Here is a 19,165-nt window from a genome sequence, read left to right as displayed (position 1 = left end):
GAAACAAAGCTAACAAACACCATAACAAACGCAGTGTTTCCACAGGGCTACTATGCAGTGAGGAAAGAGAGAGAAGGGAGAGGAGGAGGTGGTGTAGCTTTGCTACTAAGAGAAGGTTGGAGTTTCGAAGAGATGGTAATTCAGAACTGTGAAGGTTTCAGTGACTACATATCAGGCACCATAGCAACTGAAGGACAGAAAATTATAGTAGTAGTCATATATAACCCCCCACCGAATGTCAGAAGACCCAGACAGGAATATGATAGAAACAACTTGGCCACCATCAATATAATAGAGAGAGCAGCTTCTGTGGTTAGCAGGAACGGATCCAGGCTACTAATCATGGGAGACTTCAACCATGGAAAGATAGATTGGAGGAACAGAGACCCACATTGAGGGCCCAGACACATGGAGAGCTAAGCTGCTGGATATGGCAACAAGAAACTTTCTAAGTCAACACGTCAAGGGACCGACAAGAATGAGAGGAGGGGATGAACCAGCCTTGTTTGATCTGATATTTACCCTAAATGAGTCTGATATAAGGGAAGTTAAGTTGGAAGCCCCCTTGGGAATGAGTGATCATAGCGTATTGAGCTTTGAGTACCTGGTTGAGCTAGGAATTATCACCCCCAAAAAAGAACTGGGAAACAAAGGGCTGGCGTACCGAAAGGGAAACTATGAGGAGATGAATAAATTAATATGGGATATACATTGTGACACAGAACTCGGAACCAAGTCTGTACAAGACATGATGGACTATGTCACCCAAAAATGTCAGGAGGCTGTAAGCAGGTTTGTCCCAGCCCAACAGGAAAAAACAGAGAAGCAAAGGAAGAATCCGTGGTTTAATAAGGAATGTATGAAAGCAAAGGAGCTGAACAAAAGGGCATGGAGGAACTTCCGTAATAACAGAACACCAGAAAGTAGAGAGAGATACCAGAGAACCAGGAACGAGGATGTTAGTATGAGAAGAACAGCTGAGAAAAGGTATGAAAATGATATAGCTAATAAAGCCAAGACCGAACCAAAGCTACTACACAGTCACATCAGGAGGAAGACTACAGTGAAGGAACAGGTGATGAAACTTAGGGTGGGCGAGGACAGGTACATAGAGAATGACAAAGAGGTGTGTGAAGAACTCAACAAATGGTTCCAGGAGGTCTTTACAATAGAACAGGGAGAAGTCACGGTGCTAGGAGAGGTGGCAGCAAACCGGGTGACCTTGGAAAGGTTCGAAATTACAAGAGATGAGGTCAAGAAGCACCTATTGGAGCTGGATGTGAGAAAAGCTGTTGAGCCGGATGGAATCTCACCATGGGTATTGAAAGAGTGTGCAGGAGCACTTAGCTTGCCACTCTCCATAGTGTATAGTAGGTCACTGGAAACCGGAGACCTACCAGAAGTATGGAAGACTGCTAATGTAGTACCAATATTTAAAAAGGGTGACAGACAAGAGGCACTGAACTACAGGCCAGTGTCCTTAACTTGTATACCATGCAAGGTGATGGAGAAGATTGTGAGAAAAAACCTAGTAACACATCTGGAGAGAAGAGACTTCGTGACAACCCATCAACATGGGTTCAGGGAAGGTAAATCTTGCCTTACAGGCTTGATAGAATTCTATGATCAGGTGACAAAGATTAAGCAAGAAAGAGAAGGATGGGCGAACTGCATTTTTTGGACTGTCGGAAAGCCTTTGACAAAGTACCCCATAAAAGGTTAATGCATAAGCTGGAGAAACAGGCAGGAGTAACTGGTAGGGCACTCCAGTGGATAAGGGAGTACCTAAGCAATATGAAGCAGAGAGTTATAGTGAGAGGTGAGACCTCAGAATGGCGGGAAGTCACCAGTGGAGTCCCACAGGGCTCTGTGCTTGGACCTATCCTGTTTCTGATATACGTAAATGATCTCCCAGAGGCTATAGACTCATTCCTCTCAATGTTTGCTGACGACGCCAAAATTATGGCGTCTCAAAGCGACTCAAAGAAGCAGCAAAACAACAAAAAAATCTGAAAGACGTAACAATAAGAAAAGCCGACAAGACAGCAGCATATGTATTGATTCCTACCCAAGAATACATGAACAAAATTAGCGACATCCTTAGTGACGACTCCAAATTTCAACGAATCACGAGGAACCCCGTAGAAGACCTTAAGCGGAAAGTAAACAGAACAATTTCAGCAATCAACGCAAAGAAAGGTAGTGTGCATTTCAATAAACTTCAAGGAAACTATGGCTTAGGATATGCCTACGGCAATGTTAAGACGCATAAACCAGGTAACCCACTACGCCCTATAATCAGCCAAATACCAACCCCAACTTATCACCTGGCAAAGAAACTCAATGAACTCCTAACTCCATACACTCCAAGTAAGTTTAGTCTACAATCATCAGCAGATTTCCTAGAATTGATCAAATCTACCCAGCCCGATGGAATCATCGCATCCCTGGACGTTGAATCCCTATTTACCAACGTCCCAGTCGACACAACCATAGGAATGATACTGGACAGAGTATACAGAGACGAGAGCACCCCCAAAATAGACATACCTGAGCCACACTTGAAGAGTCTTCTCGAAGCATGTACAAAGGAAGCCCCTTTCATCAGTCAACAAGGAGACATGTATTTACAAATAGACGGAGTAGCAATGGGCTCCCCCTTAGGAGTTTTATTTGCTAATTTTTATATGGGAACCATCGAAGACAGGGTCTTCAGTAGCAGACAAAAACCAACTGTATATTGCCGTTATGTAGATGACATATTCGTAATAGTAAAAGACTCAGATGAACTAATTGACCTAAAAAGACATCTAGAGAGAGAGTCAGTACTCCGATTTACACGTGAAAATAACAGTTTGCCATTCCTGGATGTACTAATAACAAAAACAGGAACCTCTTTAAGCACCCACCAAGCCCACCAACATAGGATTATGCCTGAACGGTAGAAGTGAGTGCCCCCAAAGATACAAAGCCAGTGTTCTCAATGCTTATATTCGTCGAGCGCTTACCCACTGCTCTGAATGGAGCAACGTGAGTAGAGATTTTCAAAGAGTAACTCAGGTATTGGTGAACAACGGATATAGCAACGCGGAAAAAAAGCGCTGCTATAAGAAGACACTTGGACCGTTGGTATAATCCAGAACCTAGAACAGAAACCACAACACCTCCAATAAAATTATATTACAAATCAACCATGCACAGTGAACATATAAAAGAGGAAAGAATAATGAAAGAAATAATCCGTAAAGGAGTAAAAAGCACTACTCCTAACCAAAACATAAACCTGATAATATTCTACAAAACCAAGAAGACTTCCGAACTCCTTATCAAAAACAGCCCGAAGTCGACGGAGAACCCTCTACAGCAGTCAAGCGTTGTATACATGTACACTTGCCCCCACGAAGGATGTAACCTTCAATCTAAGTACATAGGTATGACGTCGACCAAGCTGACGAGGCATTTGACATGCCATCTTCAATCCGGTGCCCCTAGGAATCACATGAGACAAGCCCATGACATCACTCTAACAAGAGAAATGTTGAACAAGAATACCTGCATAATAGACAAAACCCAAGATGCAAGAAGATTACAAATTCTTGAGGCAATTCACATAAAAATAGAACAACCTACCATGAACACCCAAATCACGGAACTATTTACTCTACCCACCATGAGAGTAAGAACAAGACCAGAACATAACGATGCCAACACAGAACATAAGAACATAAGAACAAAGGCAACTGCAGACGGCCTATTGGCCCATACGAGGCAGCTCCTATTTATAACCACCCAATCCCACTCATATACTTGTCCAACCCGCGCTTGAAACAATCGAGGGACCCCACCTCCAGCACGTTACGCGGTAATTGGTTCCACAAGTCAACAACCCTGTTACTGAACCAGTATTTACCCAAGTCTTTCCTAAATTTAAACTTATCCAATTTATACCCATTGTTTCGTGTTATGTCTTATGTTGATACTTTTAATACCCTATTAATATCCTCTTTGTTATGTCCATTCACCCACTTGTAAACATCTATCATGTCACCCCTAACTCTTCGCCTTTCCAGTGAATGCAAATTAAGCTTTGTTAATCTTCCTTCATATGAAAGATTTCTAATTTGGGGAATTAACTTAGTCATCCTGCGGGCTACTTCCTGGGGGTGGAGGCCTGGTCGAGGACCGGGCCGCGGGGACACTAAAGCCCCGAAATCATCTCAAGATAACCATCACAAGATATCCTACGCTGGACACGTTCAAGTGAATTTATATCCATTCTATAATATGGCGACCAAAACTGAACTGCATAATCTAAATGGGGCCTAACTAGAGCAAGATATAGCTTGAGAACCGCACAAGGTGTCTTGTTACTAACGCTGCGATTAATAAATCCAAGTGTCCGATTTGCCTTATTATGAACATTTATGCATTGATCCTTTTGTTTTAAATTCTTACTAATCATAACTCCCAGATCCCTTTCGCAATCCGACTTCGCAATCTCAACACCATCTAGCTCGTATCTTGTAACTCTATCATCATTACCTAGCCTCAGAACTTTACATTTATCAGCATTAAACCGCATTTGCCAATCCTTTGACCATTTCAAAACCCTATCTAGATCAACTTGAAGTGATAGTGAGTCCTCCGAATTAATTTCCCTACCGATTTTCGTATCATCGGCAAATTTGCAAATGTTGCTACTCAAACCTGAATCTAAATCATTTATATATATTATAAACAACAGAGTGCCCAGGACAGAGCCCTGAGGTACTCCACTAACAACATTATCCCACTCTGACTTAACCCCATTTATACTAACTCTCTGTTTCCTTTGGAATAGCCATGCCCTAATCCAAGTTAATATAGCACCCCCAATACCATGAGCATATATATATATATATATATATATATATATATATATATATATATATATATATATATATATATATATATATATATATATATATATATATATATATATATATATATATATATATATATATATATATATATATATATATATATATATAGCACCCCCAATACTATATATATATATATAGCACCCCCAATACTATATATATATATATATAGCACCCCCAATACTATATATATATATATGTCGTACCTAGTAGCCAGAACTCACTTCTCAGCCTACTATTCAAGGCCCGATTTGCCTAATAAGCCAAGTTTTCCTGAATTAATATATTTACTATAATTTTTTTCTTGTGAAATGATAAAGCAACCCTTTTCTCTATGTATGAGGTCAATTTTTTTTTATTGGAGTTAAAATTAACGTAGATATATGACCAAACCTAACCAACCCTACCTAACCTAACCTAACCTATATTTATAGGTAAGGTTAGGTTAGGTAGCCAAAAAAAGCTAGGTTAGGTTAGGTTAGGTAGGTAAGGTAGACGAAAAAACATTAATTCATGAAAACTTGGCTTATTAGGCAAATCGGGCCTTGAATAGTAGGCTGAGAAGTGCGTTCTGGCTATTAGGTACAACATATATATATATATATATATATATATATATATATATATATATATATATATATATATATATATATATATATATATATATATATATATTTATATATATATATATATATATATATATATATATATATATATATATATATATATATATATATATAAGCCTATACTTGCATAAACCACAAGTGAAGATAAACAATCTTTGGACAACACCCACCAGTGGGACTCGAACCCAGAAAGCACAACTACCTTCCAGTAGCTGGCATAACTAGTATGCTTTAACCCACTACGCCATCAGACCTTACAAAAGAAGTAGATAGTTCGAGATATATATCTCAAACATCTCTACATCCCGAAGGCACCAGATGAGTGAGGGGTCAGTCTGCATTTTTCGTCAAGCCACTGTCAATGTGAGAGAACTCGTGTCCAGCTTATAAGCCTATACTTGCATAAACCACAAGTGAAGATAAACAATCTTTGGACAACACCCACCAGTGGGACTCGAACCCAGAAAGCACAACTACCTTCCAGTAGCTGGCATAACTAGTATGCTTTAACCCACTACGCCATCAGACCTTACAAAAGAAGTAGATAGTTCGAGATATATATCTCAAACATCTCTGTAGAGATGTTTGAGATATATATCTCGAACTATCTACTTCTTTTGTAAGGTCTGATGGCGTAGTGGGTTAAAGCATACTAGTTATGCCAGCTACTGGAAGGTAGTTGTGCTTTCTGGGTTCGAGTCCCACTGGTGGGTGTTGTCCAAAGATTGTATATATATATATATATATATATATATATATGTCGTACCTAGTAGCCAGAACGCACTTCTCAGCCTACTACGCAAGGCCCGATTTGCCTAATAAGCCAAGTTTTCCTAAATTAATATATTTTCTCTAATTTTTTACTTATGAAATGATAAAGCTACCCATTTCATTATGTATGAGGTCAATTTTTTTTTATTGGAGTTAAAATTAACGAAGATATATGACCGAACCTAACCAACCCTACCTAACCTAACCTAACCTATCTTTATAGATTAGGTTGGGTTAGGTAGCCGAAAATGTTAGGTTATGTTGGGTAGGTTAGGTAGTCGAAAACACATTAATTCATGAAAACTTGGGTTATTAGGCAAATCGGGCCTTGCATAGTAGGCTGAGAAGTGCGTTCTGGCTACTAGGTACGACATATATATATATATATATATATATATATATATATATATATATATATATATATATATATATATATATATATATATATATATATATATATATATATATATATATATATATATATATATATATATATATATATATATATATATATATATATTGTTATGATCTCAGCCTACAGGAGAAACGAGTCTCCCTCCTTGAGAGTTATTCATCAAGCCTGACCTGATTAGAAGGTCCAGCAAATATTGAGGTGATAACGCATATGTAAAATAGTTGCTTTGATATGTATAACAGTTTGAGATTATGGGCAATGAAGAAGAAAACAGATAAATGACTGGCTAGGAGATGTGAACATTTTGCTGGAGGCGTGAGGCTCGCTTCCGGAGGACCTTGACCTCACTTCAGTGCCAGACATCGCAGGGGGAAGCCGCGCTCCGTTTGAGCTCCCGTCAGAAGGGAACCCCTAGTGATATATCTCTAAGAGAAGAGAAGTGTGCAGACGTGCCAGCTGTGGAATTGAGCTGAGAACGTTGTGGTGTCAAGTCTTGGACGGCGAGGAGAGTTTAATAAGCTGCTCAGAGGCATTTTCGTGGGCTGTGTGGAGCGCCCTGACCAGACGCCGTCAGAGGGAAAGCGCCCTCGACCAATTAATCTGTGGTAAGCACGATATACGCTAGTTCATAGTGATTGCTTGTAGTTGGTCGTGTGCCCAGCGAGAGTAGCAATGTTTATTTATAAGTTAGACATGTTTTAATAAGACAGAAGGCCTGAAATAGGAGAGTGAAGAGGGAGGAACACGGGGCGACGTCCATCCCCTCTGAGCTCTGACAGACGACTGAGGGAGCCCGGCTCCTGACGGAGGAAGACCCTCCCAGCGAGTGAGGACCGCCGCCGGGCGAGGTGGAGTATGGACCCGCCCAAAACGGGGGAGTCCACTCTCACTGTATGTAGAGGACAGATAGAGGTTGGAGACAAACATATTGTGTGGTTATTTATGTTTATGTGTTAAAGGGGAACATTTTATTGGAGTGTCGATGGGTTGCAGGTTTGTCTTTGGGGAAGAAGTTGCTGAGAACTTCGAAGCCAGCATAGATGAAGTAATTGACGAGACTCCAAGGTAGTGAAGCAGAGGACCTCGAGCTGTGAGGAGAAGCAGTGAAGAGGAGTGTCACGTGCTTCTGTAGAGGTGGTGTAGCAGCCAAGAGAGCTGTGGAGGAACCTAGCAGAAGGGTGAAGCACCGTAGTTGCTCAAGGAAACTTCATGATAGCAGCCTGGAGGAGCAGCAGAGGATCCTGGTAGTGAAGCCCGGAAGAACCTAAGGATATTAGGGTAGTGAACTTCCAGAGGTGGAAGGGGAAGTTCTGGTGGATTACTTGTAGGGAGTTGATAGTGTTTGGTTGTCATTAGCGTGCAAGACGCAGTGAGAGGTGAGTGACTGTTTGCATTCTTATGTCAAGGAGTGTTTTAAACTGAAGTTTAGAGTTACAGTCGTAGGCTGGATTACCTACAGACGTATGCGTTCCAGGACTGACAGTGATCGATTGATCATTGTTGTGTATCAATGAACACTTATACTGATATATGTTATTGCATTCAAATGCTGAATTTCTATATATATATATTATCTTGCTGATGGTGCAACAGTGTATGTAGACTTGATCAACTTGAGGTGGTTGATAGTATCAGGTGGTGAACCAGGAGATAGGATACCACTTGATAAGCTGATAATAGAGTTCTGATGGTGTTGGAGTGCAACCTGATTGTAATATTATAGAGTATAGGATTCATTATTGTTATATGTGTGTATGTATCGTGTATGTGCTTTGTCCAGTAAATGTATCCCAATTTGCTGGTGTTTGCCCTTGTCCTAGTGAGGCTTCCCACGAAATAGTACAGAAGAAGAGAGAGAGAGAGAGAAAGAACCAGGAACCACTGCTGTGGGCAGGGTAGGAGGTAATACTAGTAAGTCATAGGGGATTGAGGAGATCATATCTCATAAGGAGAGAGTGGGGAGTCACAGCGGCTCGAGTGGGTGTGTGCACGTGACAACGAGGCTAAGTGTTGGAGCCGCATCCCCTAAACGTGTGACGTTGAGCCCCTCTCCAAGAGCCAGAAGTGCCAAGGGTGATCTCCTAGTATAAACACTCTACCGAGTTGTGGGTTGGGTTGTCCGTAGAGAAGGATCAACGACGACAACACAACCAACCCACGACTATAATAATATATATATATATTATATATATATATATTATTATAATATATATTATAATAATAATATATATATATATATATATATATATATATATATATATATATATATATATATATATATATATATATATATATATCCACAGCTCATAAAACGGAGGAAAGGGTCCTGAAAGATATTGTTAATAGAAACGTTATCCCTTCAGACAAAAATCAGAGGATACAACTGACGATTTACTATAAAACCATAAAAACGGCCAGCCTACTCATGAGAAACTCTCCAGACACAAAGCAGAATGCTTTAAAAGAGACCAACGTCGTCTATGCCTTCAAATGCCCTCTTGGGGACTGTAAGCTCCAAAAAACCCAGTATATAGGTAAGACAACAACATCTCTTTCTAGGCGTTTAACGATGCATAAGCAACAGGGCTCCATTAAGGAACATATAATCTCTTCCCACAACCAAACCATCGCCAGAGAAATCCTAGTAAACAACACAGAAATCATCGATAGATACAGCGATAGCAAGCGGCTTGACGTCTGCGAGGCACTTCACATCAAGAAGTCAACACCAGCAATCAACAGCCAATTAATGCACAACTATATTCTACCCACCTCAAGACTCCGCTCCAATATAGAAGCATCAAGAAATATGGACCAATAGGCTTTCTACAATCACTTCCATATATATATATATATATATATATGTCGTACCTAGTAGCCAGAACTCACTTCTCAGCCTACTATGCAAGGCCCAATTTTCCTAATAAGCCAAGTTTTCATGAATTAATTGTTTTTCGACTACCTAACATACCTAACCTAACCTAACCTAACTTTTTCCGCTACCTAACCTAAAAAGATAGGTTAGGTTAGGTTAGGTAGGGTTGGTAAGGTTTGGTCATATATCTACGTTAGTTTAAACTCCAATGAAAAAAATTGACCTCATACATAATGAAATGGTTAGATTTATCATTTCATAAGAAAAAAATAGAGAAAATATATTAATTCAGGAAAACTTGGCTTATTAGGCAAATTGGGCCTTGCATAGTAGGCCGATAAGTGCATTCTGGCTACTAGGTAGCCAGAATGCACTTATATATATATATATATATATATATATATATATATATATATATATATATATATATATATATATATATATATATATATATATATAGATATATTATTAAATATGACCGAAAAAGTAAGATTAATAATTCTAACACGAATTTTCTCAATCTTTCGTACATTACGCTTCACTGTTGGAGGTAAATCAAAAATCACTTCTCCAAAATTCATTTTTATTTCTAGTCTGACGCGACACGGGCGCGTTTCGTAAAACTTATTACATTTTCAAAGACTTCACAAATACACAACTGATTAGAACTTACGTCTCTCTGATATTATATCTACATTTGAGTGAGGTGGGAAGGATGATGTGGCATTAACACAAGACAGAACAGGGGATATTAATAGGGTATTAAAAGTATCAACACAAGACAGAACAGAAAACAATGGGTATTGAATAGAAGTGTTTGTAGAAAGCCTATTGGTCCATATTTCTTGATGCTTCTATATTGGAGCGGAGTCTTGAGGTGGGTAGAATATAGTTGTGCAATAATTGGCTGTTGATTGCTGGTGTTGACTTCTTGATGTGTAGTGCCTCGCAAACGTCAAGCCGCCTGCTATCGCTGTATCTATCGATGATTTCTGTGTTGTTTACTAGAAATCCTAGTAAACAACACAGAAATCATCGATAGATACAGCGATAGCAGGCGGCTTGACGTTTGCGAGGCACTACACATCAAGAAGTCAACACCAGCAATCAACAGCCAATTATTGCACAACTATATTCTACCCACCTCAAGACTCCGCTCCAATATAGAAGCATCATGAAATATGGACCAATAGGCTTTCTACAAACACTTCTATTCAATACCCATTGTTTTCTGTTCTGTCTTGTGTTGATACTTTTAATACCCTATTAATATCCCCTGTTCTGTCTTGTGTTAATGCCACATCATCCTTCCCACCTCACTCAAATGTAGATATAATATCAGAGAGACGTAAGTTCTAATCAGTTGTGTATTTGTGAAGTCTTTGAAAATGTAATAAGTTTTACGAAACGCGCCCGTGTCGCGTCAGACTAGAAATAAAAATGAATTTTGGAGAAGTGATTTTTGATTTACCTCCAACAGTGAAGCGTAATGTACGAAAGATTGAGAAAATTCGTGTTAGAATTATTAATCTTACTTTTTCGGTCATATTTAATAATATATGTCTACAGGAAAGACTGCTACCAAAATATACTAATATATATATATATATATATATATATATATATATATATATATATATATATATATATATATATATATATATATATATATATATATATATATATATATATATATATATATATATATATGCGTACATCAAATGCATAATAAAGCACAAAAAATAAAAAAGGAAGGGGGTGGTAGGAGAAAAGCACACAGAAACTGTATTGGAGGGGATCTAAACATTCCCTCTAATGCGTTATGCGTGGTTTCCTCCGAGGCTAAGGGTCCCCCTTCTTCCAGCTAGAGGTGGTACTCCCTTCCCTATATATATATATATATATATATATATATATATATATATATATATATACATATATATATATATACATATATATATATATACATATATACATATATACATACATACATATATATATATATATATATATATATATATATATATATATATATATACATATATATATATATATATACATATATATATATATATATATATATATATACATATATATATATATATATATAAATATATATATATATATATATAAATATATATATATATATATATATATATATATATATATATATATATATATATATATATATATATATATATATATATATATATATATATATATATATATATATATATATATAATATATATATATATATATATATATATATATATATATATATATATATATATATATAATATATATATATATATATATATATATATATATATATATATATATATATATATATATATATATATATATATATATATATATATATATATATATTGGTGTATACTGGCAGCAGGTTTTCTTTCAAACATGTTTCATTGAATATGACCGCATATTCTGTATTTATTATTTTCTGGTTTAGGGCTTCTATCCCTCTAACTATTTTCTTAGCATCAGGGCTTAATTGAAATAGGAGTTCTCCAAAACTCATTTTCGTACTTTTAAGGTGAAGAAAAGAAGTGATTTACTATAGAGTGTATTACACTTATTTGTATAATTTGCACGACGTTTCGAACCTCCATGGTTCATTCTCAAGTGAACAGATCTTACAATACTAGTTGATTTTATACCCGCATTAGGTCAGGTGATAATACAATGAAGGTGAAAACATGGGGGGATACATAAGGGATAAACATAGGGGCTGCAGAAGGCTTATTGGCCCATACGAGGCATCTCCTATCCAAACACAAAGATTAATCCAGTGTAATTGGCCTGTTATGTTGGACATTGCCTTCTGTGTTGGCATCGATATGTTCTTGTCTTGTCCTTACTCTCATGGTGGGTAGAGTAAATAGTTCCGTGATTTGGGTGTTCATGGTAGGTCGCTCTATTCTTATGTGAATTGCCTCAAGAATTTGTAATCTTCTTGAATCTTGGGTTTTGTCTATTATGCAAGTATTCTTGTTCAACATTTCTCTTGTTAGAGTAATGTCATGGGCTTGTCTCATGTGATTCCTAGGGGCACCAGATTGAAGATGGCATGTCAAACGCCTCGTCAGCTTGGTCGACGTCATACCTATGTACTTACATTGAAGGTTACATCCTTCGTGGGGGCAAGTGTACATGTATACAACGCTTGACTGCTGTAGAGGGTTCTCCGTCGGCTTCGGGCTGTTTTTGATAAGGAGTTCGGAAGTCTTCTTGGTTTTGTAGAATATTATCAGGTTTATGTTTTGGTTAGGAGTAGTGCTTTTTACTCCTTTACGGATTATTTCTTTCATTATTCTTTCCTCTTTTATATGTTCACTGTGCATGGTTGATTTGTAATATAATTTTATTGGGGGTGTTGTGGTTTCTGTTCTAGATTCTGAATTATACCAACGGTCAAAGTGTCTTCTTATAGCAGCGTTTATTTCCGCGTTGCTATATCCGTTGTTCACCAATACCTGAGTTACTCTTTCAAACTCTCTACTCACGTTGCTCCATTCAGAGCAGTGGGTAAGCGCTCGACGAATATAAGCATTGAGAACACTGTCTTTGTATCTTTGGGGGCACTCACTTCTACCGTTCAGGCATAATCCTATGTTGGTGGGCTTGGTATATACGTTGGTGCTTAAAGAGGTTCCTGTTTTTGTTATTAGTACATCCAAGAATGGCAGACTGTTATTTTCACTATTTTCATGTGTAAATCGGAGTACTGACTCTCTCTCTAGGTGTCTTTTTAGGTCAATTAGTTCATCTGAGTCTTTTACTATTACGAATATGTCATCTACATAACGGCAGTATACAGTTGGTTTTTGTCTGCTACTGAAGACCCTATCTTCGATGGTTCCCATATAAAAATTAGCAAATAAAACTCCTAAGGGGGAGCCCATTGCTACTCCGTCTATTTGTAAATACATGTCTCCTTGTGGACTGATGAAAGGGGCTTCCTTTGTACATGCTTCGAGAAGACTTTTCAAGTGTGGCTCAGGTATGTCTAATTTGGGGGTGCTCTCGTCTCTGTATACTCTGTCCAGTATCATTCCTATGGTTGTGTCGACTGGGACGTTGGTAAAAAGGGATTCAACGTCCAGGGAAGCGATGATTCCATCGGGCTGGGTAGATTTGATCAATTCTAGGAAATCTGCTGATGATTGTAGACTAAACTTACTTGGAGTGTATGGAGTTAGGAGTTCATTGAGTTTCTTTGCCAGGTGATAAGTTGGGGTTGGTATTTGGCTGATTATAGGGCGTAGTGGGTTACCTGGTTTATGCGTCTTAACATTGCCGTAGGCATATCCTAAGCCATAGTCGCCTTGAAGTTTATTGAAATGCACACTACCTTTCTTTGCGTTGATTGCTGTAATTGTTTTGTTTACTTTCCGCTTAAGGTCTTCTACGGGGTTCCTCGTGATTCGTTGAAATTTGGAGTCGTCACTTAGGATGTCGCTAATTTTGTTCATGTATTCATGGGTAGGAATCAATACATATGCTGCTGTTTTGTCGGCTTTTCTTATTGTTACGTCTTTCAGATTTTTTAGTTGTTTCGCTGCTTCTTTGAGTCGTGGGGTTAAGATTGTAGATGAATATGTTCCTCGTTTTTTCCCTGCTTCTGCAAGTAGTTCAGCTTGAAGTGTGTCAGTGGTGATGACTTTTTTGTTGTCTTCTAGCTTATGGATATCGTCCAGAAGCATTTCGATTTCCAGGCGTTTTTGATGCATCTTTGGTTTAGATAAGAATTGACAATTTAGACCAAGATTTAAGAGGTCACGTTGGTCCTGGGTAAGATCATAAGAAGTCAGGTTAAAGTAGCCATCTTTAGGACGAGGGATTTTTAGCTGTCCACCGTTTAGGGATGTTAACTTACGGAGTGTCTTTGTTTCTACAAGAGTTTTATGTTGTTGTTTCAGGTTAAATAGTTCACTGTTGATGGTTTGCTTGAGTTGGATAGGGATGTCGTACTGGGTCCATTTGTTTAACAGATGCTCCGCCTGCTCTATAAAGGTTTGGAGGGCTTCCTTCTTCTTGTTTAGTTGATGCCGAATGAGCTCTTGCCTATACCTATAGGTAAACTCTGTATTGCGGACTGCTGGGTCATGTGGGTTTATATTGGTGTATACTGGCAGCAGGTTTTCTTTCAAACATGTTTCATTGAATTTGACCGCATATTCTGTATTTATTATTTTCTGGTTTAGGGCTTCTATCCCTCTAACTATTTTCTTAGCATCAGGGCTTAATTGAAATAGGAGTTCTCCAAAACTCATTTTCGTACTTTTAAGGTGAAGAAAAGAAGTGATTTACTATAGAGTGTATTACACTTATTTGTATAATTTGCACGACGTTTCGAACCTCCATGGTTCATTCTCAAGTGAACAGATCTTACAATACTAGTTGATTTTATACCCGCATTAGGTCAGGTGATAATACAATGAAGGTGAAAACATGGGGGGATACATAAGGGATAAACATAGGGGCTGCAGAAGGCTTATTGGCCCATACGAGGCATCTCCTATCCAAACACAAAGATTAATCCAGTGTAATTGGCCTGTTATGTTGGACATTGCCTTCTGTGTTGGCATCGATATGTTCTTGTCTTGTCCTTACTCTCATGGTGGGTAGAGTAAATAGTTCCGTGATTTGGGTGTTCATGGTAGGTCGCTCTATTCTTATGTGAATTGCCTCAAGAATTTGTAATCTTCTTGAATCTTGGGTTTTGTCTATTATGCAAGTATTCTTGTTCAACATTTCTCTTGTTAGAGTAATGTCATGGGCTTGTCTCATGTGATTCCTAGGGGCACCAGATTGAAGATGGCATGTCAAACGCCTCGTCAGCTTGGTCGACGTCATACCTATGTACTTACATTGAAGGTTACATCCTTCGTGGGGGCAAGTGTACATGTATACAACGCTTGACTGCTGTAGAGGGTTCTCCGTCGGCTTCGGGCTGTTTTTGATAAGGAGTTCGGAAGTCTTCTTGGTTTTGTAGAATATTATCAGGTTTATGTTTTGGTTAGGAGTAGTGCTTTTTACTCCTTTACGGATTATTTCTTTCATTATTCTTTCCTCTTTTATATGTTCACTGTGCATGGTTGATTTGTAATATAATTTTATTGGGGGTGTTGTGGTTTCTGTTCTAGATTCTGAATTATACCAACGGTCAAAGTGTCTTCTTATAGCAGCGTTTATTTCCGCGTTGCTATATCCGTTGTTCACCAATACCTGAGTTACTCTTTCAAACTCTCTACTCACGTTGCTCCATTCAGAGCAGTGGGTAAGCGCTCGACGAATATAAGCATTGAGAACACTGTCTTTGTATCTTTGGGGGCACTCACTTCTACCGTTCAGGCATAATCCTATGTTGGTGGGCTTGGTATATACGTTGGTGCTTAAAGAGGTTCCTGTTTTTGTTATTAGTACATCCAAGAATGGCAGACTGTTATTTTCACTATTTTCATGTGTAAATCGGAGTACTGACTCTCTCTCTCTAGGTGTCTTTTTAGGTCAATTAGTTCATCTGAGTCTTTTACTATTACGAATATGTCATCTACATAACGGCAGTATACAGTTGGTTTTTGTCTGCTACTGAAGACCCTATCTTCGATGGTTCCCATATAAAAATTAGCAAATAAAACTCCTAAGGGGGAGCCCATTGCTACTCCGTCTATTTGTAAATACATGTCTCCTTGTGGACTGATGAAAGGGGCTTCCTTTGTACATGCTTCGAGAAGACTTTTCAAGTGTGGCTCAGGTATGTCTAATTTGGGGGTGCTCTCGTCTCTGTATACTCTGTCCAGTATCATTCCTATGGTTGTGTCGACTGGGACGTTGGTAAAAAGGGATTCAACGTCCAGGGAAGCGATGATTCCATCGGGCTGGGTAGATTTGATCAATTCTAGGAAATCTGCTGATGATTGTAGACTAAACTTACTTGGAGTGTATGGAGTTAGGAGTTCATTGAGTTTCTTTGCCAGGTGATAAGTTGGGGTTGGTATTTGGCTGATTATAGGGCGTAGTGGGTTACCTGGTTTATGCGTCTTAACATTGCCGTAGGCATATCCTAAGCCATAGTCGCCTTGAAGTTTATTGAAATGCACACTACCTTTCTTTGCGTTGATTGCTGTAATTGTTTTGTTTACTTTCCGCTTAAGGTCTTCTACGGGGTTCCTCGTGATTCGTTGAAATTTGGAGTCGTCACTTAGGATGTCGCTAATTTTGTTCATGTATTCATGGGTAGGAATCAATACATATGCTGCTGTTTTGTCGGCTTTTCTTATTGTTACGTCTTTCAGATTTTTTAGTTGTTTCGCTGCTTCTTTGAGTCGTGGGGTTAAGATTGTAGATGAATATGTTCCTCGTTTTTTCCCTGCTTCTGCAAGTAGTTCAGCTTGAAGTGTGTCAGTGGTGATGACTTTTTTGTTGTCTTCTAGCTTATGGATATCGTCCAGAAGCATTTCGATTTCCAGGCGTTTTTGATGCATCTTTGGTTTAGATAAGAATTGACAATTTAGACCAAGATTTAAGAGGTCACGTTGGTCCTGGGTAAGATCATAAGAAGTCAGGTTAAAGTAGCCATCTTTAGGACGAGGGATTTTTAGCTGTCCACCGTTTAGGGATGTTAACTTACGGAGTGTCTTTGTTTCTACAAGAGTTTTATGTTGTTGTTTCAGGTTAAATAGTTCACTGTTGATGGTTTGCTTGAGTTGGATAGGGATGTCGTACTGGGTCCATTTGTTTAACAGATGCTCCGCCTGCTCTATAAAGGTTTGGAGGGCTTCCTTCTTCTTGTTTAGTTGATGCCGAATGAGCTCTTGCCTATACCTATAGGTAAACTCTGTATTGCGGACTGCTGGGTCATGTGGGTTTATATTGGTGTATACTGGCAGCAGGTTTTCTTTCAAACATGTTTCATTGAATTTGACCGCATATTCTGTATTTATTATTTTCTGGTTTAGGGCTTCTATCCCTCTAACTATTTTCTTAGCATCAGGGCTTAATTGAAATAGGAGTTCTCCAAAACTCATTTTCGTACTTTTAAGGTGAAGAAAAGAAGTGATTTACTATAGAGTGTATTACACTTATTTGTATAATTTGCACGACGTTTCGAACCTCCATGGTTCATTCTCAAGTGAACAGATCTTACAATACTAGTTGATTTTATACCCGCATTAGGTCAGTTGATAATACAATGAAGGTGAAAACATGGGGGGATACATAAGGGATAAACATAGGGGCTGCAGAAGGCTTATTGGCCCATACGAGGCATCTCCTATCCAAACACAAAGATTAATCCAGTGTAATTGGCCTGTTATGTTGGACATTGTCTTCTGTGTTGGCATCGATATGTTCTTGTCTTGTCCTTACTCTCATGGTGGGTAGAGTAAATAGTTCCGTGATTTGGGTGTTCATGGTAGGTCGCTCTATTCTTATGTGAATTGCCTCAAGAATTTGTAATCTTCTTGAATCTTGGGTTTTGTCTATTATGCAAGTATTCTTGTTCAACATTTCTCTTGTTAGAGTAATGTCATGGGCTTGTCTCATGTGATTCCTAGGGGCACCAGATTGAAGATGGCATGTCAAACGCCTCGTCAGCTTGGTCGACGTCATACCTATGTACTTACATTGAAGGTTACATCCTTCGTGGGGGCAAGTGTACATGTATACAACGCTTGACTGCTGTAGAGGGTTCTCCGTCGGCTTCGGGCTGTTTTTGATAAGGAGTTCGGAAGTCTTCTTGGTTTTGTAGAATATTATCAGGTTTATGTTTTGGTTAGGAGTAGTGCTTTTTACTCCTTTACGGATTATTTCTTTCATTATTCTTTCCTCTTTTATATGTTCACTGTGCATGGTTGATTTGTAATATAATTTTATTGGGGGTGTTGTGGTTTCTGTTCTAGATTCTGAATTATACCAACGGTCAAAGTGTCTTCTTATAGCAGCGTTTATTTCCGCGTTGCTATATCCGTTGTTCACCAATACCTGAGTTACTCTTTCAAACTCTCTACTCACGTTGCTCCATTCAGAGCAGTGGGTAAGCGCTCGACGAATATAAGCATTGAGAACACTGTCTTTGTATCTTTGGGGGCACTCACTTCTACCGTTCAGGCATAATCCTATGTTGGTGGGCTTGGTATATACGTTGGTGCTTAAAGAGGTTCCTGTTTTTGTTATTAGTACATCCAAGAATGGCAGACTGTTATTTTCACTATTTTCATGTGTAAATCGGAGTACTGACTCTCTCTCTCTCTAGGTGTCTTTTTAGGTCAATTAGTTCATCTGAGTCTTTTACTATTACGAATATGTCATCTACATAACGGCAGTATACAGTTGGTTTTTGTCTGCTACTGAAGACCCTATCTTCGATGGTTCCCATATAAAAATTAGCAAATAAAACTCCTAAGGGGGAGCCCATTGCTACTCCGTCTATTTGTAAATACATGTCTCCTTGTGGACTGATGAAAGGGGCTTCCTTTGTACATGCTTCGAGAAGACTTTTCAAGTGTGGCTCAGGTATGTCTAATTTGGGGG

The sequence above is a fragment of the Procambarus clarkii genome, chromosome 61 (assembly GCF_040958095.1).
Source record: "Procambarus clarkii isolate CNS0578487 chromosome 61, FALCON_Pclarkii_2.0, whole genome shotgun sequence".
NCBI classification, from domain to species: domain Eukaryota; kingdom Metazoa; phylum Arthropoda; class Malacostraca; order Decapoda; family Cambaridae; genus Procambarus; species Procambarus clarkii.
This window is presented reverse-complemented; position numbering follows the sequence as displayed.